Below are 24,529 nucleotides of genomic sequence, written 5' to 3' on the forward strand. Positions count from 1 at the left end.
CAGGGCAAGACACTTCGGGACCGTTCCTTGAGTGCACGGCACCCCGGATTTGATTCTCCTGCTCATTCTGTGAGACGATTTGTTTTTGCAGGATTTAAAACATATCAACAAAGCCCTGACCCAAGACGTGGAAGAGGTTTCTCCCGACCTGTTCAGAGTCGGTGCAAATTTCATTACCGGAGAAATGCTGGCGAAGCGTTCACACAATTCGGAAGCACAGAAGCCCCCTCCCCCTCCCTCTACCTCTGCCCACCTGTCACGCACACACTCCAGGGCACGCTGGGTTCTGAACCTTCCGGCGTAAGGCAAGCTGATGCAGGAACGCAAGTGTGAGACCCCTGGGTGATGCGGGGACGTAGCAGACGCCCGCGGTGTCTCATCCCCCTTCCCTGAGAGCCCAGCCCCCTTTGGGGTCATGATTTTCCCCGCGGAAAGATCCGGGGGCGTCCAGGCACCACGGTTACCTCTCTACCTGCTCTCAAGGGCCCGCCGTCCACCGCACCTGCCGGGCAGCACGGTTTCCCAGGAGATGCCACGTAAGCCCGGCTGCGTCTACCACCGGCCCAGGCGGCCTCTCTCTCCCACCGCACGCACAGATGGCCTTCCCATCAGTCTCGAACGGCCCAGGCACCACGTATATTAGAGGGAAAAAAAATCCCTAAGTTCTGCAAAGATCTCGTGCCGGCAGGTTTAAAGCCATACATCGTGTCTCAGAACTACAAGGGCGGGACTCCCCTTGTAGGGCAAGGGTTCCCACCTCAGTGTCCTTAAGCCTCAGGGCTCCTCGGGGGAGCACGACGGTATGCCTGCATCAGTCAGGGTTCTCCAGGGAAACGGCACAGCCAGTGGGATACAATATATACAATATATCAGGATACGTGTATGTAGTACGTAGGATCCACAGGATATAATGCATATATTATGTATCAGATACAAAAATATATATGTAGCGAGAGACAGATAGGGACGAAGGAATTGGCTTCTGTGGTTACAGGGACTGACAGGTCCCGAATCTGTAGGGCTGGAAACTCAGGCAGGACTTCTGTGTCACAGGCTTGAATCAGGATCCTTTCTTCCCTGGGAAACTTCAGGTTTTGCTTTTGGAAGTCCCTCCACTGATTAGGTGAAGCCCACCCACACCAGGGAGGGGAGACCTCCTCTATTTCAAGTCAACCGATAGTAAATATTCACCACATTCACAGAACACTGTGATGTCTAGGCTAGCGTCTGGCCAAACGGCTGGGCACCCGAGCCCAGCGAGGTGGACACATCGAAGTCACTGTGTGCCTCATGGCGGGGCCGGCCCCTTAGAAGGGGATGTGGGGCGGACCACGTGAAAGTCAATAAACTGAGGGAACGGACATTTTCTGCAGTCTGGACCAAGGGTGGGGGGTGCAAAGCTGGGGTGTGATTGGAGCCTAAGAAGCCTGCGACAGGTGCACCCGTCTCCATTGTCAGGGGTTCTAGCCCTGAATGTTCTAGATTGGCCAAGTGTCCTTGTGTCTGGCTCTTCAGACCCTGAGATGAACAGCGTTGGGCTGGGCTTGGGAGCCGCAGGGGCGGAGAGAGAGGAGGAGAGCAGGGAGAGGAGAGGATCCTGGTCAGGCAAAGTGAAGGAGCTGGGGGCAGGGGGGAAGGAGGCCGCGCCGCACGTGTGAGCGGGGCACCTGCTGGGGCTGTGACTCCCCCGCCCCCAACCCCCCCCCCCCCCCCCCCCCCCCCACCGGGAGGCGGGGACGCGGTGCGATGCTGCCACCCGGTGTCCCTCGCGGGTATTGCAGGCGGGGACGCGGTGCGATGCTGCCACCCGGTGTCCCTCGCGGGTATTGCAGGCGGGGATGCGGTGCGATGCTGCCACCCGGTGTCCCTCGCGGGTACTTCCGCGGGGAGGTTTCCTGAGTTCGTCAAGCCTGTCCCTTCACTCGCCCCTCCCGACCTTCCGAGGAATCGCTCGCTCTCCAGTCGTGCCAACACATGTCACAGACTATAAAAATGTAAGCAGTAAGTGACAACCCGGCGGGCGGGGGGCGACGAGGCGGGACACGGTGTGACCGTCCCCTCGTCTGCGCCAAGAAGCCAGCCGGCTTCACTGAGTCCAGAGTTCCAGGCTCTGGGCTCTGGAGGAGGGCGCCGCCCATCAACACGCCTTTCTGCGGGGCGCGGACGACCAGAACCTTCCACGGACGACCGACCAGAGCAAAGCTCAGAGGCGCGGCAGCACGAGCCCCCCACCACACACCCAGCCCCCCGTGCACGCAGGGTGTGGGTCCGGCCGCCTCTGGCCTCCGGCCTCCACCTGTGTGCGCCCCGCGATGTGGACCAGCCTCGGCCCACGGAAGTCAGATGCGGGGCCCACGCAGCTGTAGGTTGTCCAGCCGCCACCCTTACAAAGGTCAGGAGAAACAGGTCACAGTCTTCCCACTCGTTGCTGTTTGGATCCGCACCCTCCCTCCCCCCAGCGCCTCCCCCCTGCACGGTCAGGAGCTGCTTCGGGAGCAGGGAGGGTCAGCAGAGGGCCAGAGGGGATTTGCATCCTGCTGTGGAGCCACTTGCGCCTCTCTGTTCTCCTTCCCCTTTGAAGCCCCTCTCCACACCCCTTTGTTCTAAAGTTACCTGTGGACATAAATGTTATGTGGACTGTTTTTTAATTTTGGTTTCTTAATGTTTATTTTTGAGACAGACTGAGACAGAGCATGGACGGGGGAGGGTCAGAGAGAGGGAGACCCAGAATCCGAAGCAGGCTCCAGGCTCTGAGCTGTCAGCACAGAGCCCGACGCGGGGCTTGAACTCACGAACCGCGAGATCATGACCTGAGCCGAAGTCGGACGCTGGACAGACTGAGCCCGCAGGTGCCGCTCTGAGGACTTCTACAGTCAGTCTGTCCGTGCCCTCCAGCTGGAAATTCTGCGGGGATTGCACTGAATCTGGAGACTGATTTGAGAAGACGATCTGTCCTCCATCACACAAAGCACGGCATCCGGACGAGAAGATGAGAAAGTTCTCCCGCCTTCGAGGCCGCACACCCTCCAACTCTCCGCGCTCAGCCCAGTGCCTCAAGTAAATGCTTGGGGCGGCTGCTGGCACAGTGGCCCCTGGCCGGGAGCCCGAACTCGTCCTACGGGAAGGCAGGCCTGCACCCCGGCTCCTCCAGACCGTTTAGGACGGATTTCCGTGGCTCGGCCTCTGGGTGCCATCGTGCTGCCGGAGACCTGAAAATACAGCCCACGTTAAAGAAGCCATCGGGGAGGAAAATGGAGAGGGAGTAATTTAGGGAGACGAAATGGGCAGGGCTGCGGCCACTTATCATTGTCTCTGGGACCGGGGGGGGACGTCTAAGTGCAGAAATGTCAGGACAATCCATCAGCCTGCGACGTTGACATGAAATGAAATCGTGTCGTTAGCCTGTAAAATATAGGATTTTGTTTTCCCTCTATCTGTCAGTCTGTTTTATGGTTGGTTCAGCCCTGCAATAAAAAGGGAAGGAATTAGGGAACCCGCTGGCTTCACTGGTCCTCGAATACACTTTCCGAAATGATAGAGGCGCGGGTACGGACGTTCGGGCCCCGGGCGAGCACTGTTTATGCAGACGGCACACGGCAGTGCCTTCCGGGCCACGAGCCCAGCCAAGGGGTGCGTGGTCTGGGATGTAGCACGTCTGCAGTGAAAACTAGTTCCAGGCTACCCCACGGAAAGGGGGCAGGTTACCGCAGAGCTGACTGCCTCAGCGGGAAGGAGAGCCTGGCGGTTCACGAATTACGTGTCAGTCGGGTGAGGGGTCAAAAGTATAAACTCCCAGACAGAAGATACATAAGTGATGGCGACGTAAGGTAGAGCATCGTTTCTATGGCTAACAATACGACATCGCGTATTCGGAAGTAGTTAGAATAAATCTTAGAAGTCTGCGTCACAAGAAAAAAACTTAAAATTTTTTTTTAATGTTTACTTATTTTTCAGAGAGAGAGAGAGAGAGAGAGCAAGCAGGGGAGAGGCAGAGAGAGAGGGAGACACAGGATCGGAACCAGCCGCCAGGCTCTGAGCCATCAGCACAGAGCCTGAGGCGGGGCTCGAACTCACAGACCGCGAGATCGTGACCTGAGCCGAAGTCGGACGCTCAACCAGACTTTTTTGAAAGAGAAATATTTCCTGGCAGATGTCTTCGAAAACTGAAACCAGCAACGACAATAATGATTTTTTCTTATCTGTTTATGACTCCATAAGCCGGAAATGGCTATTTGTATGTATGATATCATGATTTAAAAAAAGCTTCAGTGTGCACACAGAAACAAAAGAATTGCTTCTCCCGCTGTTCTCTGGGAGTCCCTCTCACCTGTGGTCTCGAAAGTCAGAAGACGGTCGGCTGGAGTTTGCTGTGATGTTCTCTGCCCGCTGCAGGGAAGGCACGCGGCCCGCTGGTGGGGATCGGGCGGAACGGGGGAGGCCCAGGCAGGGCACCTGCTCAGGGGCGTCCGTAGCCCCCTGCCCCCACTTAGAAGGCGGCTCAGCCAACTGTCACACTGAGGACGAGCCCCTGCGCCCCAACTCACAAACCCACCACCCTGGGGAGCGAGCAAAGAAACCACAGCAACGCGGGCGGGAGCCCCACTGGGTCGCGTGGGCGGGAGTCACCGCCAGGCCCCTGTTGGTGGACTAGCGGGAGGGCTGTCCTTCGGTTCTTGGCTGAGGGAGGGAAGCGGGGAGAGAGGAGATGGTCGAGCGGCCGGGGGGCAGGAGGGCCTCGAGCCGCGGTCCCAGAGGAAGGGGAACAGGCTCGGGCAGAGCGCGCGCGCACCTGAACCCCGCGAGCACTTGCGCCGCCTGGCAGCACCCCGGTGCAACAGCGGGGCCCTCTCTCCCGAGCTCGCGCGGTGTTCTCGCGTCCTGCTTGCGATTCTCCGATGGCTTCCCTTTGCCGCTGGGACCCAACCAGAGCTCCTGTGCGCGGACCCGCCACCTGGTCCTCCCTCTCCTCGGCGCTCTGGGCTCGCTCTCCAGACGCGCTGCTCCACGGTTCCTCCTCTAACAAGCCAGGCCTTTTGCACCCCAGGGCCTTGGGACCTGCTGTTCTGATGCCCCCGGCTCTTTGCGAGAGCACACCTCCGTTCTGCCCGCTGCCTTCCCTTCAGAGCCACCTCTGCAGGGACGCGTCCCCTGACTGGTCCCTCCGCATTCTCATCACAGCCCTTCACTACCCGAGATGACGTAGGGATTTGTCTTCTGGTTACAGTGTCTTCCCGCCGACGTGAGCCCCCCGAAGCAGGGGCTTTGTCAGTTTGGGTGGCTTCTCCGCGTCCAGTGTCGCGGACGGGCCTCGCGCAAGGTCGGCCGTCAGTAAATATTTGTGAATGGATGAATGATGAAGAAATGATACGGGGCTGAGGTCACTCAGAGCTTCCTGTGAACTTGGGAAGAGGCTCTTTCTTCCATTTCTGAGCCCTGGAACCAGTCGTGCATCCTCCTTGTGACCCCAAACAGAGAGAAGGGTCACAGGATCCTGCCTGATGCTGTTGCAACCCCTGGTCCCCTCCCCCCTGCCTCCGCCCTTCGTCCCTGTGCCGTCATCTAGAGCGTCACCAGGCCGGGTGATGGCCAGAGCCAGCACGACGTGGCCGTGCCTCCTGTGGGCTTTGGCACCCAGAGAGCGAGGGGCTGGCCGGGCCTCCAGGTTGAGAAGCCCACAGCCCCGTGTCACACATACTACAAAGCCCAGGCCTGGCTGTCACGGAGCCCACAGTCCCCGACTGTCTCCACCGGGCAAAGCAGAGGGTTCCCGTGACCCCTGAGGACTCAATGCCTGGAAATGGTACTCTGGCTGGAGAAGGTCTCCCGCAGGGGATGCTAACGTCAGCAGCGGGAGGAGGCGGGGCTCCAGAGTGGGGGTGGGGCTGCTGTGCACCCAGGTCAATCCAGAGGGGCCCGAAGCCAAGGAACCCCTCTCCCTTCGCCTCCTCGGAGGTAGCGTCACATCAAGAGCTGAGGCTGAGAAGTGACAGATTTCCTGGGTCCTCTTGAAGGAGCACGTCAGAGCTGTGGTCAGAGTAGGCTGTGCTGGCGCCTTCACGTACGCCCCGCAAGGGCCCCGTGGGCCATAACCTGGCTCTGGAAGAGAAGCCGTGGGGGGGCCAGCTCTCCTTGCAAGCGGAGAGAGGCTCAGAACCCCCAAGGAGGACCTGCTCCCCAAGTCCGTGCACATCAGGAAGCGACAAGCTGGCTCACCACCCGGGTGCCTCTGCGGCTGCCGTGGGGGTCACAAAGGGCAAAGGGTTGACTCCATGGCCAAGCCTCCACATCTCCCCATGCCTCTCGAACATTCCAACACAGACTGCCAGGGCGGAAAGTCAGAGTCACGAAGTCTGCCATGCTCGGGGGTGCTTGGACCTTGGCCAGTCCGTCCGTCTGAAAGTGTCTGTCCAAGGGCTCGAGGTGCAAAATGATTCAAGTACCCAACATCTATCCGTCCTATGTGCCGTGCGCCATTTTGAGTGCTCGGGCTTATCAGTAAACCAGGAAACATCTTGGGCTTTGAGCTCTGACCACAGACTGGGCACACTTGCCCTCATGACCTGAGAACATCCTGACTGGTCAACCTGGGAGGTCCAAACCCTGCTTTGATCACATGAATATATGAATGAAAAGAGAATGATGGAGTGCACTGGAAGATACTTCTTTGTAGATTCTAAATTTCCTAGTGCGGGTTCCCTCGGAAGGAGAAGTAGGAAACGTCTGTTCTCCGACTCAAAGAGGGGGGGTTGTTAGCACTTCTACCTTAGGATGGAAGTTCTCCGGATTCTGTGGATCAGCAAACGATAGCACACGGGCCAGCGGCTGGCTTCTGTCGATAAAGTTTTAATGGAACGCACCCACAGCCATCCATGGAACAGGTTGCCTGTGGCTGCTTCTGTGATGTAATGGCGGAACGGGGTCATCGCAAGGGGTCGTTGGATCCCAGAAAGCCTGAAAGAGTCATTATCGGGCTTGATTCTGAAAAAGTCTGCCAAGCTCCAACCTGGGCCGCGCGCCTGTTCCAGTCAGGACTCAGCGACCAGAACAGGAAGTGCCCTAGCTCCCGTGAGCGGAAAGGATCTAATGCAAGGAAGTGGCTGCTTCTGAACGCGTCGCGAGGGCGAGAGCAGCAGCCGGGAGCCAAGACTTCCAGAAGTATCTCTCAGAGCAGCCCCACGGACCCGGCCCCCCGGGGAGTCTCTACCTCCACGATGTTTGCCAGAGTGGGGACCCAGGGCAGGCTATCGTCGGCGGTCAGGAGGCCATTGCCCGGGAACTGCCTCGGGATACCCGGGAAGTCGGTGAGTGTGCACTGGTCACAGACGGAGAGAAAAATCCCATCACCTTCCCAACTGTGTAGAAACAGCAGGAGCTTCGGGGAGGTGGGGGACAACCTTGTCTCCCAAATGCAGAACCAAATGCCCCCGGACTCCCGCAGCTGGGAGCCCAGTGTGGGACAGCACAGGGCAGACAGGTGCAATGTCCACCCAAAATATCTATCGTGATGCCAAAGGCACAAGTGAAAATTAACCCGGGCACCTGCCACGAGGCAGTTCTGGCCCCCGGTCTCCCCCCGAGAAAGTTTCCCCAACTTGCTCTGCGCCCCACATTACGGTAGAAGGCTCGGAGCCCAACACGAAAGCTAACGGGTCCTGTGTCTAGCAGACGTGATGTCAGACACACAAAATATGCCAGCGTGCACGCTCGCCAGCAAAACTGAGCGCCATCCCAGCAAGTATGAACATAGACTCAATGTCATAGCCTTTGAAAGAACAGGGTGATAGGATTATAGCTAAGTCCTCCATCAATCTGGAAAAATGAGGGGCCTTTTCCCTCGGTGTCCCTGAGTCCAAAGCATCTTACTCTAGACGAAGGGTCAGGCATCCCGTTGGAGAACAGATGGAGAACAGACCCCTACAGAGGCCCTCGGGTGGTGAACTCTGAAAGCAGAACAGAGCCTCTTACCTGATCGGTAACCTGAAAATAGATCCTCACACGCCTGAAATATCTTTGGGTTAGCCTCGATCTTAATTAACCAACTATTGGCCACATGTTTTTAATCCCTGGAGAGTATAGCAAAGCAATTCACACAGGCACTTCGACAACGCAAAGCCCTTTTTAAAAAAATTTGATTATTATTTTTTTAATCCAAGTTAGTTAACATACAGTGTAGCAAAACCCTTTCCCTTAAAAAAAATACAGAAGGAAGGTGCGTAAATACTCGCAAACCAATTAACCTAAAATTTAACTCCAGATATCGTCGTCAAATGTTGAGTTCCTTCCGAGACAAAGAATTTTCTCTTTCTATGAAAATATTTGTTTTAACTGTTCCGTGAAGCATTGACAGGTGTCTCGAGCCTCAATGCCAGGATTTTGCATGAGGCAAAAAAGAAGAGTGTGTGCCCTGTGCACGTGATTTTATGTGTTTTTGTAATGGTTGTTTATTCCCGGAATATTGAAGCAGTTTGAAAGTGCTGAAAACCTGGAAAGGAGGTACGTTAAAACTTACAGCATGATTTTAAGTACACGTATTTTATTTCTACCCAAACAGAATCCACTTGATCAAGAGAAATGACCCTTCTCTCGGCTGCAAACGAGACAGAAATAGAAGGTTTTGAAAATATTATCGAAGACCGCTCGCACACTGTCCTTCCGGCTCAGCCTCCGTACGGATCACACGGTGGCCGTCCTCACGCACATTTTGCCATTTTGTTCCTCTTGGGTTCCTTGCATTAATTTAAAATTCTGTTCCTGCGGCACGTGCCCCCCTCTCTCCAGCCTGGGGTCCCAAACGAGGCAAGTCTGTTCTAGAAGGTGATACTGCACAGAAGCGTTGCTGCAGAAAACCGCACAGGATCATTAAACATTCTAAGGTTGGCACATTCTGCATAAAAGATTGATTTTCCTCACCAGCCTTGCGACCATCAGCCTGAGAGCTGGTGACCTCATTGATCTAACACTATTAAAACCGACCGACATCAAAACTGTGCTGATATGGTTATAATTAGGAACACAGCCAAGGCGTTCTTCCTCGAAAATAAAGAGTTACTTTTCAAGGAGGATTAACGAGAGACTCTAACAGAACTCTTTGAGCACAGCAAGCACAGTAGATTTTCCATGACAAGAGCTTTGTGACCTAATAAACAGCGAACAGTAAAACAAAACAGGGCGCAGGGCTGATCAAAGACAGACTCTGGATTATTTTACTAATGTCTTAGATTTAATCTTCTCATAATCCGGCTCTAGAAGAATTCACTGAAACCAACTTTTTTTTTTTTTTTTTTTTTTTTTTTTTTTTTTAGCAGCGATGTGGTTTCATCACCATTGCTTGGTGAGTAGATTGTAGCACACGAGATTTCCTACCAAGTTTCAAAAATGCTTGCCTATTGACCCCCTTCAAGATGACCCTACATGAGGGATAGTCAAGATGACTTAATGGGGCTCCTGGGGGGCTCAGTCAGTTAAGCATCGGACGTCGGCTCAGGTCATGATCTCTCGGTCTGTGAGTTCGAGCCCCATGTCAGGCTCTGTGCTGACAGCTCGGAGCCTGGAGCCCGCTTCGGATTCTGTGTCTCCCTCTCTCTCTGCCCCTCCCCGACTCGCACTCTGTGTCTCTCTCTCAAAAATAAATAAAAAATTAAAAAAAAAAGATGGCTTAATATTTTTTTTCCCCTAAAAACGTTTCCTGTGACTTGGGATCCATCAGAAATGGCCGGGCTTCTTAGCAAATAGACCAGATGGCCTGAGGCCACCCGGGAGCGTCTTGGATGGATTCTGTGCTGTGTTGTGCTCCTGGGGAGCGTGGCTTTGCACGGACGTGCAGCCTGTTTGCCTGGAACCACTGTCCATTCACTTCCCGCCCTTCCAGTCGACTTTCTGAATCTGGGGAGGTCAAAGCTTTCTGTTATTTTTATTGCATTTTTATCTCGCTAGCTCTGACTTCATGCTTCAGGCCACCGGGAGCTTCTGTATTGTGAGTATATTATCCAAATATCTGATTTTTCTGGGTCATCCTAAATCTGATCAGCATGCTCCGAGGCTTTGATAACATGGTTGAACAGAATACGATTAGGACCAGATCTTTGTGTCCCTACAGCCAAGACTGCCCTCCAGGTGAGTCTTAATCTGGTAACAGCAGATAAGAATTTCTTCTAGCTCTCCTGACTCAATACATTTCCCTTGCTGATCTTAAATGCATTCTCTCACCTGCTAAAATTCAGATACATAGAGCTGAGCTATCCCCCGATCAAGAAATTCATCTCAGAAAGGAAGTAAACTTGGCTTTGATGTTGGGCTTGCTCCCAGTAAACACAAAAAGTTTCTCATTTTTCTTTGGAGAGCTGGCAACTCAGGTAATTCGTAAAGGATATTTCAATTACAAAGCCATATAACATGGGCTTGACAAAAAAAGGAAGTTATAGGATCACATAATCAAAAAGTCCGGGTGTGGTGCTAGCTAGCTTCAGGCATGGCCGGATCAAGGAGCTCAGACATAGTCACCAGAATCCAGTCTCTCTCGGCCTTTCATCTCTGCTTTTGCACATGTGTTGGCTTCTTTCGTAGGCAGTATCGCCCTATCTGGGAGGAAGATGACTTCTAGCATCTTCGGCCTTCTTTCAGCTATAACTCCGGCGACAAAAGATTTCTTAAAAAGGTAAGTTACAGACACCCTTTGGCCTGACCACCCAGCTTGCATCAATGATCTACTCCGGGTCAATCACCGTTGCCACCCATCACGATGCTGTGATTGGCCAGGCCGACTGGGGTCCCGAACCATAGCCCCAGCTATCGGGAAGCGGGGGCAAAGCTGTGCAGACCAAACGGAATGTGTGTGTGGGGGGGGGTTCCCATAGAAAATCAGGGTTGCTGCTCACAGAGAGACTAGATTTCTGGAAGAAAAGAGTGTAGACGGTGCCGAGACTGAGGGCACACGCTCAGGTGTATAGGTAGGTGTCTCAGCTCCACGGTGCCGGGACAGGAGTTCTTACAGACTGTCCCATGGGACCTGTACGGTCCTCGACCGTCGCCCACACACCCACCCCTGCCTCCCTGCAGCCACAGCCTCCAACACGGGCTTCAATTTCTGCCAGGTCACAGCCCTGCTGTGTTTTCTTCTTGGAAGGAATATCTGCCAGCGTGTTTCTATATTATTTGTGTGCATTTATGTTACAGCTCGGGTTCCTGGGATGCTCCTTTAGGAAAGAGCGCCTTTGGAAAAACATAGAAAATGGTTAGCAAAAGAACTTGTTAAAAAAAAAAAAAAAAAACCTCTTCTTTCTTACTTTTATCCCCCCCCCCTTTTTTTTAACGTTTATTTATTTTTGAGAGAGAGAGAGACAGAGCACGAGTTGGGGAGGGGCAGAGAGAGAGGGAGACACAGAGTCAGAAGCAGGCTCCAGGCTCCGAGCTGTCGGCACAGAGCCCGACTCGAGGCTCGAACCTGTGAACACGAGGTCTAGACCTGAGCCAGAGTCGGACACTTAACGGATTGAGCCACCTAGGCCCCCTTTTCATCCCTTTCAAGTGCAGTTTAAAAGGACATCTGAGAGGAGCACTGATTTCTCCATCCCTCCCGTGGAAATAATGGTCAAACACTTGGCTTGGCCTTTGCTGGCATTCACCTCCCTCCTGCCTGAATCACGCACCTACTGTGCTTCCGTCGGGTCCCTCCCGGCGCTCGGGACCCCGGGGGCATGTCTTTCCTGGCTGCTCCGTCCTTGTGGGCACCTGGGCGGCTGCCGGTGCACTGCGGACTCGGCTGGCGTCCCCGCTGGACCAGTTTGAACTGAACGCCCCAACCAGAGCTGAGCTGCCAACCACTGCACACCTTCCAGAATTCCCGGGGGACCCCTCTGTGGGTTGGGCGGCGTGGAACGCCAGGGGAGGCTTGGAAGTGTGGGAGTGCTGCCTCTGTGCTGAGAGGGGGCTCCGACCTGCCTTTGGGGGTCACGAGGGAGATGACGGGAAGGTCCCCGGAGAGTCGGCTGTCTCAGCTCCACTGGGGCAGCGCGGCCCGAGGAAGGTGCACACGGGGTCCGCCGTCGCCCCGCCAGGCCCGGGCATCATCACCCCCGGAAGGGGCGGCCCCGGCTGGGCCGTGAGCACCCGGGATGCCTGCCGCCCGTTCTGCCCGCAAAGGGGGCGCCAGTGGAGACAGACCCCGAGTTACCGTAAACGCCAGGGGTGCTGTTTCCGTGTGGGAAATCTGCGCTCCGGGCCCGTCGGCTGGAAACAGCTTGGGCACAGCTTCTCTTTACCCTGGACTTTCTTTTTCTACGCCTAGTATTTGAAAGTGGGGAGATTTCCTGTGAAGACAAGGTTTTATGGATTCTTTTTCAAAGTCAGAATTTCTGGGGCGCCCGGGTGGCTCAGTTAAGTGTCTGCCTCTTGATTTCAGCTCAGGTCATGATCTCAAGGTTCACAAGCCCCACATCGAGCCCTGTGCTGACAGCGTGGAACCTGCTTGGGATTCTCTCTCTCTCCTCTCTCCGCCCTCCCTGGTGCGTGTTCTCTCTCTCTCTCTCTCTCTCTCTCTCTCTAATAAATAAATAAACTTAAAAAAGGTCAGAGTTTCTGCCGATGCAGGGCTCCGCTCTGGCATCTGCAGTGATTGCCGAGAGCAGGGCCGGCAGACCACGACCGATGCCCCAAATCCAGTGCGGTTCCCGGTTCGGCCAATAGTTTTGTCTCATTTCACCCAAGCACCTGCCTGCCCTTTGCGGGGTCTCCTCTGCCACACCAGCACCACGGAGCAGCCGCCACAGAGGCCACGGGCCCACAAAGCCCGGAGTGTTTGCCGTCACCGGCCCTTGACGGGAGACCTGGCCTTGGGGTGGGCAGCCCGCCGTCCGGCTGAGCACACGCTCCCGGAGACCGACAGCCACTTACCGCCGTGTCCGTGTGTGTTTCTATTGTTTTCTTTTCATGACGGCACTTTTGCTTTCCTTGTAAAAGAGACACGTTTCCCTTGGCTTTTTAGTTCTCAAAATGCTAACAAAAGGCAAACCATTTTACCAAAACACATGGAGTGAGCGTATAAACATATTTGCTGGCAGAACTGAACAAAGATCCTAAACGTTAATGTGCAGGGGGTGTCTGTGCGCTAAGAGTTCTTGTCGAGAATGTTTCGGGACGGCTTCATCCGCGGCAGCTGTCTGATCCTGGAGGAAGTCAGGCTCCTTCTCTGACCGAATACTAACGTCTGCTGATCCCCGGGCCTTGAACCTCCCTAAACTGACCCTTATTTATAAAATTATCCGGGGGAGAGGGGGCTCGTGGGTGGCTCAGTCAGTTAAGCATCCGACTTCGGCTCAGGTCATGAAGTCAAGGCTTGTGAGTTCGAGCCCCGCGTCGGGCCCTGTGCTGACAGCTGGGAGCCTGGAGCCTCCTTCGGAGTCTGCGTCTCCCTCTCTCTCTGCCCCTCTCCTGCTCGTGCTCTTTCTCTCTCTCAAAAATAAATAAACATTAAAAAAAAAAAAAAAAACCCACAGGAAATGGCCGTGCAGGTGAGTACACAGAGAGGCAGGGACGGGGTGGGGGGACCTTGTGCACCACTGGGGACCACATAACGTGGTGCAGCCACAGTAGCAAACGGAGTGGTGGGTCCTGGAAAACTGCACACGAGTTGCCATACGACCCAGCAGTCCCGCCTCCGAGTGTCCACACGCAAAGGTCGGGACTCGAGCAGACACGTGCACACCCACGTGCACAGTGGTGATACAGCAGCCAAAACGGGGAGAAGCGCAGGTGACCAGGTAAACAGGGGGAGGTCCATCCACGCACTGGGACGTGATTAACCTTAAAGAGAAAATTCTGGGGGGACCGTGAGGTCGTGATGCTGAGTGAAATGGGCCAGTCACGGAAGGACAGAGGTGCTGTGCGATCCCACTGCTGTGATGTTTCCGGAAGAGCCACATTCGTAGAGACAAAAGGCAGGAGGGTGGGCACCCGGGGCTGGGGGGCTTGGGGATTAGAGTTTAATGGGGGCAGAGTTCCAGTTTGGGGCAGGTGGAAGTTTCCGGAAGCTGCACCGGAATGTGAACACTTCGAAAGCACACGCGTAAAACTAATTAAAGTGGCAAAACTTACGTATATTTGACCACAATGAAAATTCCTATTTGCAAACATGTTTTAAATGTCATGGGCTAATGCCCATTTTGGAGAAATTCCATCACCCTGATTTCTTTGCCAATTTCACCTCAAGTGCGTAAGGAGAGAACCTTCTTCACACACACACAGCAGCTGGTTAATTCACCGTTTCTCTGTGCAAGACCAAGAAACGAGGAGACAGGTGCACAGGGACACAGTGCTGAGGAGTGTGTGAGGTCAGCTCAGCAAGTGTGACAAAGCCCGGCAGCTCAGCCTCCAGCCGACAGAAGCAAGCAGGAGTGACGCGCGCCCTTGGGTCGTGCTCTTGCGTTCCCGCCGCGCACGGTGGGGAGAGAATCCCGGCTCATCCCAGACTGAGGCACAGGGAGCTGCTGAGCCCACAGCCCGAGCCTGGCGCTAAGCCCTGCACAGCCCCGCTGAGACCGGTCGACCCCCAATAACCTGCAGACTCAGGAGCAAGAACACTGAGGTGTATTGAAGTAAAACTACAGAGACGCGGGGCTTGGTTGTTACGCAGCAAAAACGGACCGATACGCCCCCAGCAGCCCTTCCGGCAGAATCGTAACACTGCAGACGCCCTGAATGACGTGCTGTCCAAGCCTCCGCCTCCCTCGACGCTCCGACTGCTTCCGCTGCTGTCTGCTGTTCCGGCCCGCCAAACTCGTCCTGCTTCGGGATCTGTGCACCTGCTGCTCTGTCTTCCTGGGAAAGCTGTTCTCAGCAGATCCCGCGGCCGACTCCTCCTGACCATTCAGGCGCCTGTGTCTCAGGTGTCCCCTCTTCCACGGCTACTCTGCTGACGCCGTGGCCCTGGGTCCCCTCCCTCCCTGCGTCACGTCCCGCACGGATCTCAACACTTCCCTCTTCTTGTCCGTGTGTTTATCCTCCACCATCCGCCTCCCGTCCAGACTATGAGCATTCACGAGAGGAGGGTGCGTACCTGTCCTCCCACTGCCGCCCTCTCGTAGTAGACGCTCAACAGAAGTTTCCTGAAATGCACCTAAATGAATTTCCATCTCAGACATGTGAGGGGAGGCCATGGCCAGATACCACACACCCACAGCGAGAAGACTGTAAGAAGAATCAAAACAAGGAGAACGCTGGTGGGGAGCGCCACGAAGTGGGTATCCAGGGGGCACCGGCCCTGTGAGGCGGGTTGGCGGGGAGCCCTGGGCGCCGGGCAGGTGGGGGCCTCCGGTCTGCCTTCACGCAAACTGCCAGGTGACTTGCGGCGAGCTTCTCGGGGCTCGCCGATCCCGTGGGCAGCCTTGATTGTTTGCGTCAGACAAGAGAAAGCCTTCCTAGGTGGGAACCTTCCTAGGGTTAATCATGTCCCAGTGCGTGGATGGACCTCCCCCTGTTTACCTGGTCACCCGCGCTGCCTTCCCCACCTCCCTGCCTCAGAGACGAGGCAGCCTGGAGATGGGACGTGTCGTTGCCCCTGCCCCGCCAGAGAGAGGCCTGAGAAAGAGTCTTGTCCTGGGAAGTAATGATCCAGATAATGACGTGCTTGTCTGATCCGGCTCCCTTCATCTGAGCACCTCGGAGCACTTAGAAGTGGTAATGATTTAACGAGTGTCGCCGGACACGAAGGCGTTCAAACGCAGCCCGTATCTCGGATTCCCCGCCTGGGAACTGGGCTGAACACAACCCATCATAATGACAGCCCGCGGGCAGGGTATCATTAGACAGTTTCGTTTGGGGGAGGGAGACACCAGGCGAGACCAGTAACACCACCGCCTGCTCTCTGTGCCCGGGGATGCCTGCAGGCCAGTGAGGCGTCCCTGGAGGGGACCCAGGCGGCTGGGCCAAGCAGAAGGGACCGGAGACGCGGAGGCCACAGGCTGGAGCTCCGCGGGGAGCGCCCAGAAGGAGGTTGGCGTGGACGCACAGAACAGAGGCGGCCCCCTGGCTCGGCGAGAGCGGCCGAACGGAAAGACAGACAGACAACCCCATTTACGAGTGGGCAAACGACTGGGGACAGACATTTCTCCGACCAGATAAACAGGTGTCCGACGTGCCAGTAGGTGGGAGGACCTTGGAAACTCGGTGCTCAGTGACAGAAGCCACACACAAGAGGCCCTACTGTGCGATCTCGTCTACACCATGGCCGCAGAACGGTGATCCACAGAGACCAGCAGCCTGGCGGTTGCCAGGGGGGAACGGGGGCAGGGGGGACCGCTAGCGGGGCGGGGGCTTCTTTTGGGGGTGACGTACTAAATGACACGGGATTGTTCACTTTAAGATGGTTAATTCTGTGTTAGGTGGTTCAAATCCTTCTATTTCTTTTTAAAAATTTTTTAAAATTTATTTTAGAGAGAGAGAGAGCAAGAGTGGGAGAGGGGCAGAGAGAGGAAGGGAGAGCGAGGGAGAGCGAGTCTCAAGCAGGCCTCACGCTCGCACAGATGGAGGAAACTCCCACCCCGGTGATCCACCAGTGACAGGTGGATGCCAGGATGACCCACGGGTGGTAGCACCTGACCGGGTCAGGTCAGCACCACGCCTGGCCCGAAGCCATGCTGGCCAGCCGTCTGTGAGGTGGGGCCAGCACACGGGCAGATGGCACGGCATGCACAAAGGTCCTGGGGTTGAACGGAGCTCGGTAAACTCAAGGAACCGAAGGGAAGAAAGACAGTGGGAGACAGGACTGCCAGCCTGCGGGGGGCATGGGGACAGCCAGGGGAGACTCAGGCAAGCCAACAGTGGGGACGGCAGAGGTCTTACTGGGGGCAGAAGGGCCAGTTCCCTTCAGAGAATGCTTCTCAGCGGCCTCCCCGCCTGGATGCTGAGTCTGCTCGAGCCGAAGGGGCATCTGACAGAGCACCCACGCCTCCAGATTTGAGCAGAGGGGCCCCCCCGAAATCGTCTCCAGTGTTGCCCGAGCCCAGCATGGTCAATGCCCTGCATCCCTCACCCCACCTTCGCCACCGCGAAAGCTGCCACCTGTTTTGAAAGGGGAAACTGAGGCAGAGAGGCGAGGACAGCTTGTCCCCGGGGGGCAGAGCTGCTCCCGGATGGGTCCAGGCCCCCCGGCCGCTGAGCCAGTGCCCACCCTCGCGCGTCTGTGCGCCCTGAGCTCCCTGGCCATGGCCGCCCCGCGTTCACGCCCATGCGGGTTCTTCTGAGTCAGGCCCGCCCGTGTTCTCCGGGCCCTGCCGCCTGCCTCCGTCCGGCCTGCAGGTCAGTGTGCTCAGCAAGAAGGTGCCCGCCCAGCCCCGTGGCAAAGGCCGGGCGGGGAGAGGACTTCCCCACCGGACCGGGTCCCGCGGCGGGGCCTTGGCTGCCGCAGTGCCCCCAGCGGCCACCGGGGGGCGGCATCTGCGCGGTTACGTGCAGGCGACCAGCCGCAAGGGCCTGCCGTGCTGATCCCTGCGCTCCGTGCCGCTCCGCCAACCCCCCGCCGGCTCCTCCCGGCCTGTTTGGATCCCCGTGTCCCCATCCTCAGGGGTCTCTGCCCACCGAATTCCCTGCAGATCACTCGGCCGGTGAGCACCGCCAGGGAGCGGCTCGTCCCAGAAGCAAGACCCAGGCCTGCCACGGGGGGGGGCCGGCGGGAAGGGACTCCGGACGGAAGCGTCGGCTCCGGGCCAAACCGGGCCCGAAAACAAGACGCGCAGGGCAGCGGCTGGGCATTCGGCAGACCATGCGCTCACACGCATGTGCCCTCAAGTACGCAGGTGCACACACATACACACACACGCACGTGCACGAGGCCCCCCCCCAAACGGTGGCTGGAACCCGGTAGGGCTGAATTCCGCGTCGACCAGCTGTGGCAACGTGGGCCTGCAGGCCGCACCTGGCCCACAGATGTGTGCCGTTTGGCCCCCTGAGAGTCAGAGAAAATTTCTTGAGTGGCCAACATTTAAAAACGGGTATTTTCAGACACACTCACGAAATCCCCGTGCCCTGGGGACAGCAGGGGCCTGGCCGGGTGGACTCCTGTTCCACCCCGCCAGGTGGGCCGAGGCTGAGTGGAGGCCGTCTCCCCCTGGGTGCCGAGCCCGTGTCCCTGGCCCCCGGACCGGGATCTTGCGGAGGGCGCGCACTTAGCACCAGCACGGCCATTGCGGGCCTCCTAGGATCGGAGAGTGGGGAGCCCCCGTGCCCCAGCCCACGTGTCCCAGGAGCTCTGAGAGTGTTCTGGCGGGAAGGCACCCACAGGATGATCGGGTCCTGTAATGCAAAACACCTGCGAAGCCCAAGGGCACAGCTTGATCTGCCGGAGAGATTGAAAGAGGTTCAGAGAACGCCCACATCGGCCCGGGCCGTTCTGCTGTGATCTGCTCCCTCTGCTAGAGCCCCGGCCACACACACGCGTGCTTGCTTACCCACACGTGTGCACACTCGCAGTGCTGGCTCGTCCAAGCACAAGTTCAGAGCCAGACGAGAGCCCAGACTTTCATTTTCCCCATGAAAATCATCCCTGCCCCCCCCCCCCCGCCCAGCAGGTGCCCCAGGGTTCTCTGTGCCCCTGGACCCCCAAGCCCCTCCCCCAAGTGCTGAGGCCGCCCCATCCCGGCCTGAACTCGTGTCGCCCCCAGATATCACGGTTAAAGGGGAGTGTGTGGAAATGAGGGGTGGTTTCAGCTCACACCTGCGGGGGGCGGTGTGCACCGGGGCCTCTGGGGCTGCCGTGGCTGGAAGGGCCGCACCCGTGAGACCGCCGCGTCCGCGTTTCCGAGCAGCAGTGCTCCGCAGGAACCAGGCGTGCAAGGCTCCGTGTCCTTCCCTACCGTGGCCTGAAGCCGGAGACGCGAGAAGGCGGAGGTTTCCAAGGCCGGGGTCCTGCAGCCTGTCCTGCTGCCTGGGAACTGAGCTCCAGGCTTCCAAGGACTTCCTGGAAAGGCAGGAGGCTGGAGATCCTTTTAATGAGTTTACTCAGCCTTTGGAATATCAAGTGTTTGTTTTCCTAAGACTGGAAGGAAAGGGGCAACAGCCGGCCCCCTCCTGGGCAGCCCAGCTGGTTTGTCCTCAATTTGCTGGGGCCTCTAAAGAGCTCCCGGTGTTCAAAGGCCTTTCGCACCTGAGGCCCCCTGGTTCCGAGCCTGCGACACAGGGCTTTGTAATCCCTGAGATCCCCAGGCCAAACATGGGCACCAAACAGCCCTTCCCCACGTCGCTTTGAACTTCAGTCCCAGGGGGCGTTTTGGTGTAAGCAGGATGGGCTTTGAAGAGGAAGTTGCTCTGTCCTGTGTGGGGATGGGGGGCGGGGTGGCAGAGGCCCGGCGGGCGTGACCAAGCCCACCCTCTGTCTCGCACCCGTGGGGCCCCGGGGTCTCCACCTCCCCGGCTGGAAACCCGGGCAGGACCCGCTGACACAGCTCTCAGGGAAAAGACAACCAGGCCCGGCTTACCCCTTTAAGGATTTTTGCAGTGCGCATCTCTGACGTGCTTTCGGACCTGTGGGATGGTACTGAGAATAGCACGGGAATTCCTGGACAGCCCCAATGTCAGGAACCGCAAACGGTAACACCCTAACGCTTTACTATGTCAGCTTTGTCTCTTTATGTAATTTCCCTGTGAGCTTTTATTTATTTTTTAAACAATTTTTTTTAACATTTGTTTATCGTTGAGAGACAGAGAGGCACAGAGCATGAGCAGGGGTGGGGCGGAGAGAGGGGGAGACACAGACTTGGAGGCAGGCTCCAGGCTCTGAGCTGTCAGTGCAGAGCCCGACGCGGGGCTCGAACCCACGAACTCTGAGATCATGACCTGAGCCAAAGTCGGACACTCAACCGACTGAGCCACTGAGGTGCCACCCCTGCCCCTCCGCCCCGTGAGCTTTTAAAAGGTCAGTCTCTTACGACATAATTGTCACTGCAATTCCTTCTCCTTGCAAACACGAACACATTCCAGGCACAGACAGCATCCCTGGCCGTCCCCACGTCCCCGCGTGGCCCCCCGCTCCTCCCTGGAGGACGCTGCCTTGCGGGCCGCGGGCGGTGCCCCAGCTGAGTCACTGCCCCTCGCTCTGCCTCCGTCCGTCCGCCTCGGGTTTTTCTGCAGCCACCGCCGGATTCCATCTCTCAATTCTGTCTCCGAGATCTTGCCAAACTGGTCCATAAAGTCTGAAGCTTTCTTTTCCAGCCGGTGCCGTGTTTTGTTCTCATCGGACGGGCCCCAAACCAAAGTGTGATGTTCTCGAGCGTGAAGGCAGGCGTGGGGGGACCTTCTGGTGGGCAGGCGTGTAAACGAGGGGTGGGGCACTTTCATGTTCCCCTCGAAACTCACAGCGCATCTACCGTCCAGCCCTCCGGTGTGGTCTCCGGATCCAAAGGAGAGGCCGGGACGCGGGTCCGGGCTCGGGGGGGGGGGGGCGCGCTGCCCGCCCACACGCACACACTGCTTGCACACGGTCGGAGGCTGAGCCACACTCCAGTGGGAATCACCGTGACGGGAGGGAGGGGGACTCTCGAGCCCAGCCGCACGCGAGAGCCTGGGAGTGCTCTGCAAACACCGTGCCCACGCCACACCCCCAAGGAGTCTGTTTCCCTCGGGGCTGTGTGAGACTCAGGCACCGATCACCAGTGGTCGTAGTATTTAGTGACCTCATCCGCGGCTTCCCCGCTGGCCGGCCGAGTGCAAGGGCCAGACCCCGTCCCTCGGCTGTGTCGTCGCCTAGAGCTGTGGCTGCACCCGGCACCGTTCGGGGTCAGGGAACTTCACGGAGCTCCTCGATTTGGCACAAACCCCGGGTGACCACACACCGAGGCAGGGCCTCCTTGTGAGTCTTTCGCCCCGTCCCCTTGAGCAGGTTGCGTACTGCACAAAGGCCCCTGATGATCATGATGATGGTGGTGGTGATGGTGGGGCAGGTGGTGATGACGATTATTCAGCACCTGCTACGGACCAGGCCACCGCGGACACCTTAAAATGCGTGATTTCACTCATTCCACCTCCGGATCCTACAAGATGGGTACCCGCATCTGCTCTCCGTGGAGAGGAGGGAACCGAAGCAGCAAAGTGGTTAATCTGACTTTGTCCAGAGCGCGAGGCCAGTGGGTGCAGAGCCCAGACCCGAAGCTCTGAGAACTGTGGTTCCCAGAGTGCATTTGCGAGGCACCCTAGGGCCTCCCCAGCAAACGTGAAAACGCCCTGTTTTCAAGGACAGCGGCTAACGTCTGTCAGGCACCACACAGACTGCTCCTGTGCAGCCATTTGGAACTCCTGAATAAATAGGAAGCTGGTAGGTGTTCCTCTGGGCCTCGGGTGGTGTGGAAATACGACTAAGACTCTAAGGAAATCTGGGAACGTTGCTCTCAGATCTCCTCTTTATATCGTATGACAGCCTGGTGTCACCCCTGCTGGAGTGCCTTTCCGTGGCTCCCTACTGCCACTCAATGAAGCCCCAGCTCTGTAGCCTGGGGTTCCAGCGCCGAAGGTCGCCTCCGTCCGGACTTCCAGCCCTGCGGCCGGTGAACCGGGGAGCCCGGCAGCTCGCGGTGGTGACTGCAGCTCCCCACGGCCCCCCAGCCCTCCTCTGCGGCAGCAGGGGAAGAAGCATCCGCGGAGACATTCTGCTGTCTCCTTAATGAGCCCGGGGCCGCCCAGGATGAGTTTCCCTCTGAATTAGAAGCCGCGGTGCCTCACAGACTGCGGGAGGCCGGGCTCCTCTGTTCTGTCACCGGGTCTGTTCGGCTCCCCAGGCAGCCTCGAGGCCTCCCTCCCCCCGCACCCCGCTAGGGGCCCGCGGATGACAACGCAGGGGCCCCGAGGAAAGCGGTCGTCTGGCTCTCGGCCAGGGGGCCCCCAGGGGGTGGGGTCGGGGCTCCCTCGGGACGGCGCCCCTTCTCCAGCTTACTCCCCTTTCCGGAGCATCTCTTGGGCCGTGAAGTGGGCCCCTGCAGCCCCACGTGTGGGGCGTGCGTCCCGCCTCCCCCTGCCAGCATCCTTGGGAGAAGGACGGGCCGGGGAACAAGTGTGGCCCCTCCTCACTCACTCCACCCACACCCACCGGGCTCCTGTCTGCCTCGGGCGTGCCCTGCCACAGAGTCACCTATAAAAACAGGACATCTGGTTAGATTTAATTTCAGATAAACAATGGGAAAAAACTGTAGCATAAGTATATCCCAAACATTGCACTAAACTAATTTTCAGTGTGACTCTGAAACTCGTATTTAACCGGGCATCCAATTTGTCCTGTTTATTTGCTGGCCACGACCAACCTGCATACCCACGAGAGCCCGTGCTTGGCACAGAGGCCCTGGGGACAGCTGCCTTGGTTTCAATCCCAGGTCGGCCTCTTGCAAGCTCTGTGACCTCGAGCGAGTTAACTAACCTCTCTGTGCCTAGATTTCTACACCTGCCTATTGAGGATAAGGGTGATGCGTCCTCGGAGTGCTCGAGGATGACGTGGCCGTCGGGGCGTGTACGAGCGCCCCCCGCACGGGCCAGCTAGGCACGACCTCAGAAGCCCCGACCGAGCCACAGAATGGAATCGTTGCAACAGAGACCATGCGGCAAAGCCCAAAATATTTATTTTCTTACCCATTGCACAGAATGCTTGCCAAGGCCTGATCTCGATGCTGGGAATACAGCAATTAGGACAGACAATAACATCTCTGGTCTCACAGAAGCACCACTCGGCAGGGTACCTAAGTAGAGGGCGTCACAGCTCCGTGACGGGAAGCATTACACGGAAATGAGGCGGGGAGCCCGTGAGGAATGCCACACGGGTCTCTCCGTGTTAGCTGCCTGGTCAGGAAGCAAGATGTCAGTACTGACGCTCTGGGGGCGAGGGGTCCTCACCAAGGCGCCCAGAGGGGAGAGTTCCAGCAAAGGAAAGAGAAAATGAGAGCTCGGCAGAGGGAGCATCTCGGCCCGTCCGAAGAGCCTGGAACCCCCTGTGCCCGGGGGAGGGGACAGGCCCTCGCAGAGGTAGGGTCCGCGGGGCCTGGGCCCAGGGCTGGCGAGCACAGTCAGGGCCTGGACTTTTCCCCGGAGATCGACGGGGAGCCACCGAGGGTTTGTGTTGAGATGAGATTCGCAAGAGGCAAGTTTCCCATTTTAAAGTGAAGGACCCACCGGTAGTACAGCCACGATGTGACCCAGACGCCACTTCATCTGGTCCCAGATACTTCCAGCGTCTCAAAGGGTCTCTCCCGTCCACCCGCCCTGGACTCGGCCACACCACCTGCGGCCCGTCTGCGTGGCCTCACCTGCCTGGGTGTGTCGCATATGTGGAACCACGTAGCCGGGATGCGCGTCTGGCCGCTCTCGTTAGCCTCCCGTGCTTGAGGCTGAATAACGTTCCACCGCTTGTCTGTCCTGGGACACCTTTGCTGTCCGGCTGCTGTGAACACGCGTGTGCGTGTGAGTGCTTGAGCAGAGGACTGACATTTTCTAAACTATACCCTGGCGGGAGCCCTGTGGCTGCTGGGTTGGGATAAGCGGACGGTGGAGGCCTGGACCCCAGTTAGGCCTCGGGGGGCTGGCGAGGGTCCCGGGCGGCGGGTGTGGCCTCCGGCCCCCGCGGAGTGGGAGCGGCAGGGAGGAGGAGGGGACCGTGAGACTCCAGAAGGACCAGGTTGAGTTGATCCAACACGGGGACGAGGGTGGAGGGGCAGGTGCCAGGGAAGGCGGTGCATTTGCTTTGGGGACAGGTGACGTTTGGGAGGTCTCACGGGAGCAGGAGGCCGCTGGGTCCCCGAGCCTGAGAAATAGACTTGGACGGGTCTGTGCACACGTGGGACTGGCCTCGGTCACCAGCACAGACAGAACATTCTTCCCTGAGTGCACAGGCTGAGCCAAGGGGCCCGGGAATACAGCCGGGTGGCCCTCTGGGCTTCTTGGGGTGCAGGCCTCAGTTTGTAAGTGAGTCACAGCACGGAGCGCACTTCGGGGTTCGGTTCCAGGGTGACCCGCAAAAGCTGTGGGGCCTTGGACAAATGACCCACCCTCTCTGTGCCTCACCTGCAAAGCAGGAGTCACGACGGCCTCAGAGGATGGACTGAGGGCTCACTAAGCACGTGTGTGGAATGTGCCGTGAGCGACATTGGACATCTAGTGAGCACCGTGTGCACATGGTCCGGGCCGGGAATACTCTTTGATGTGACCCTGAGCCCCCTCGTCCCTGCAGCCCCGGGGCCCAGCGCAGGGTCTGGCACTCGGGGCCCCAGAGGCTAGCTTTAGCAGGGACTTCGACACAGACAGAGGCTGTCCCTGAGCGTGAAGCGGGAGGCGGTGCAGAGGCAGGAGGAGCCAGGCCGGAGGGCAGTGTGGTCGGGAAAGAGGGGAGGGAGGGCAGCAGGGAGGAAAGAACGGAAGAGGCTGGAACGATGTTGGAAGCGAGCAGAAGGGACGATGGTGCCCGACACGTGCTGAGAGAGGAGACTGCAGTAGGCTGACGGGGGAGCGCAGACCAGCTTGCGGTCGACACGGGAGGTGAGCACAGGACAGGACAGGGCCGGACAGGGTGGGA

At 57.7% G+C, this 24,529-nt stretch overlaps 1 protein-coding gene across 1 annotated transcript in view; it reads left to right on the forward strand.

The window, feature by feature from the left end:
- The window catches only part of RAN (RAN, member RAS oncogene family), a 595,260-nt gene that overhangs the window by 41,818 nt on the left and 528,913 nt on the right, over positions 1-24,529 (forward strand). The window lies entirely within an intron of this gene.

The sequence above is a fragment of the Panthera uncia genome, assembly GCF_023721935.1.
Source record: "Panthera uncia isolate 11264 chromosome D3 unlocalized genomic scaffold, Puncia_PCG_1.0 HiC_scaffold_9, whole genome shotgun sequence".
Classification (NCBI taxonomy): domain Eukaryota; kingdom Metazoa; phylum Chordata; class Mammalia; order Carnivora; family Felidae; genus Panthera; species Panthera uncia.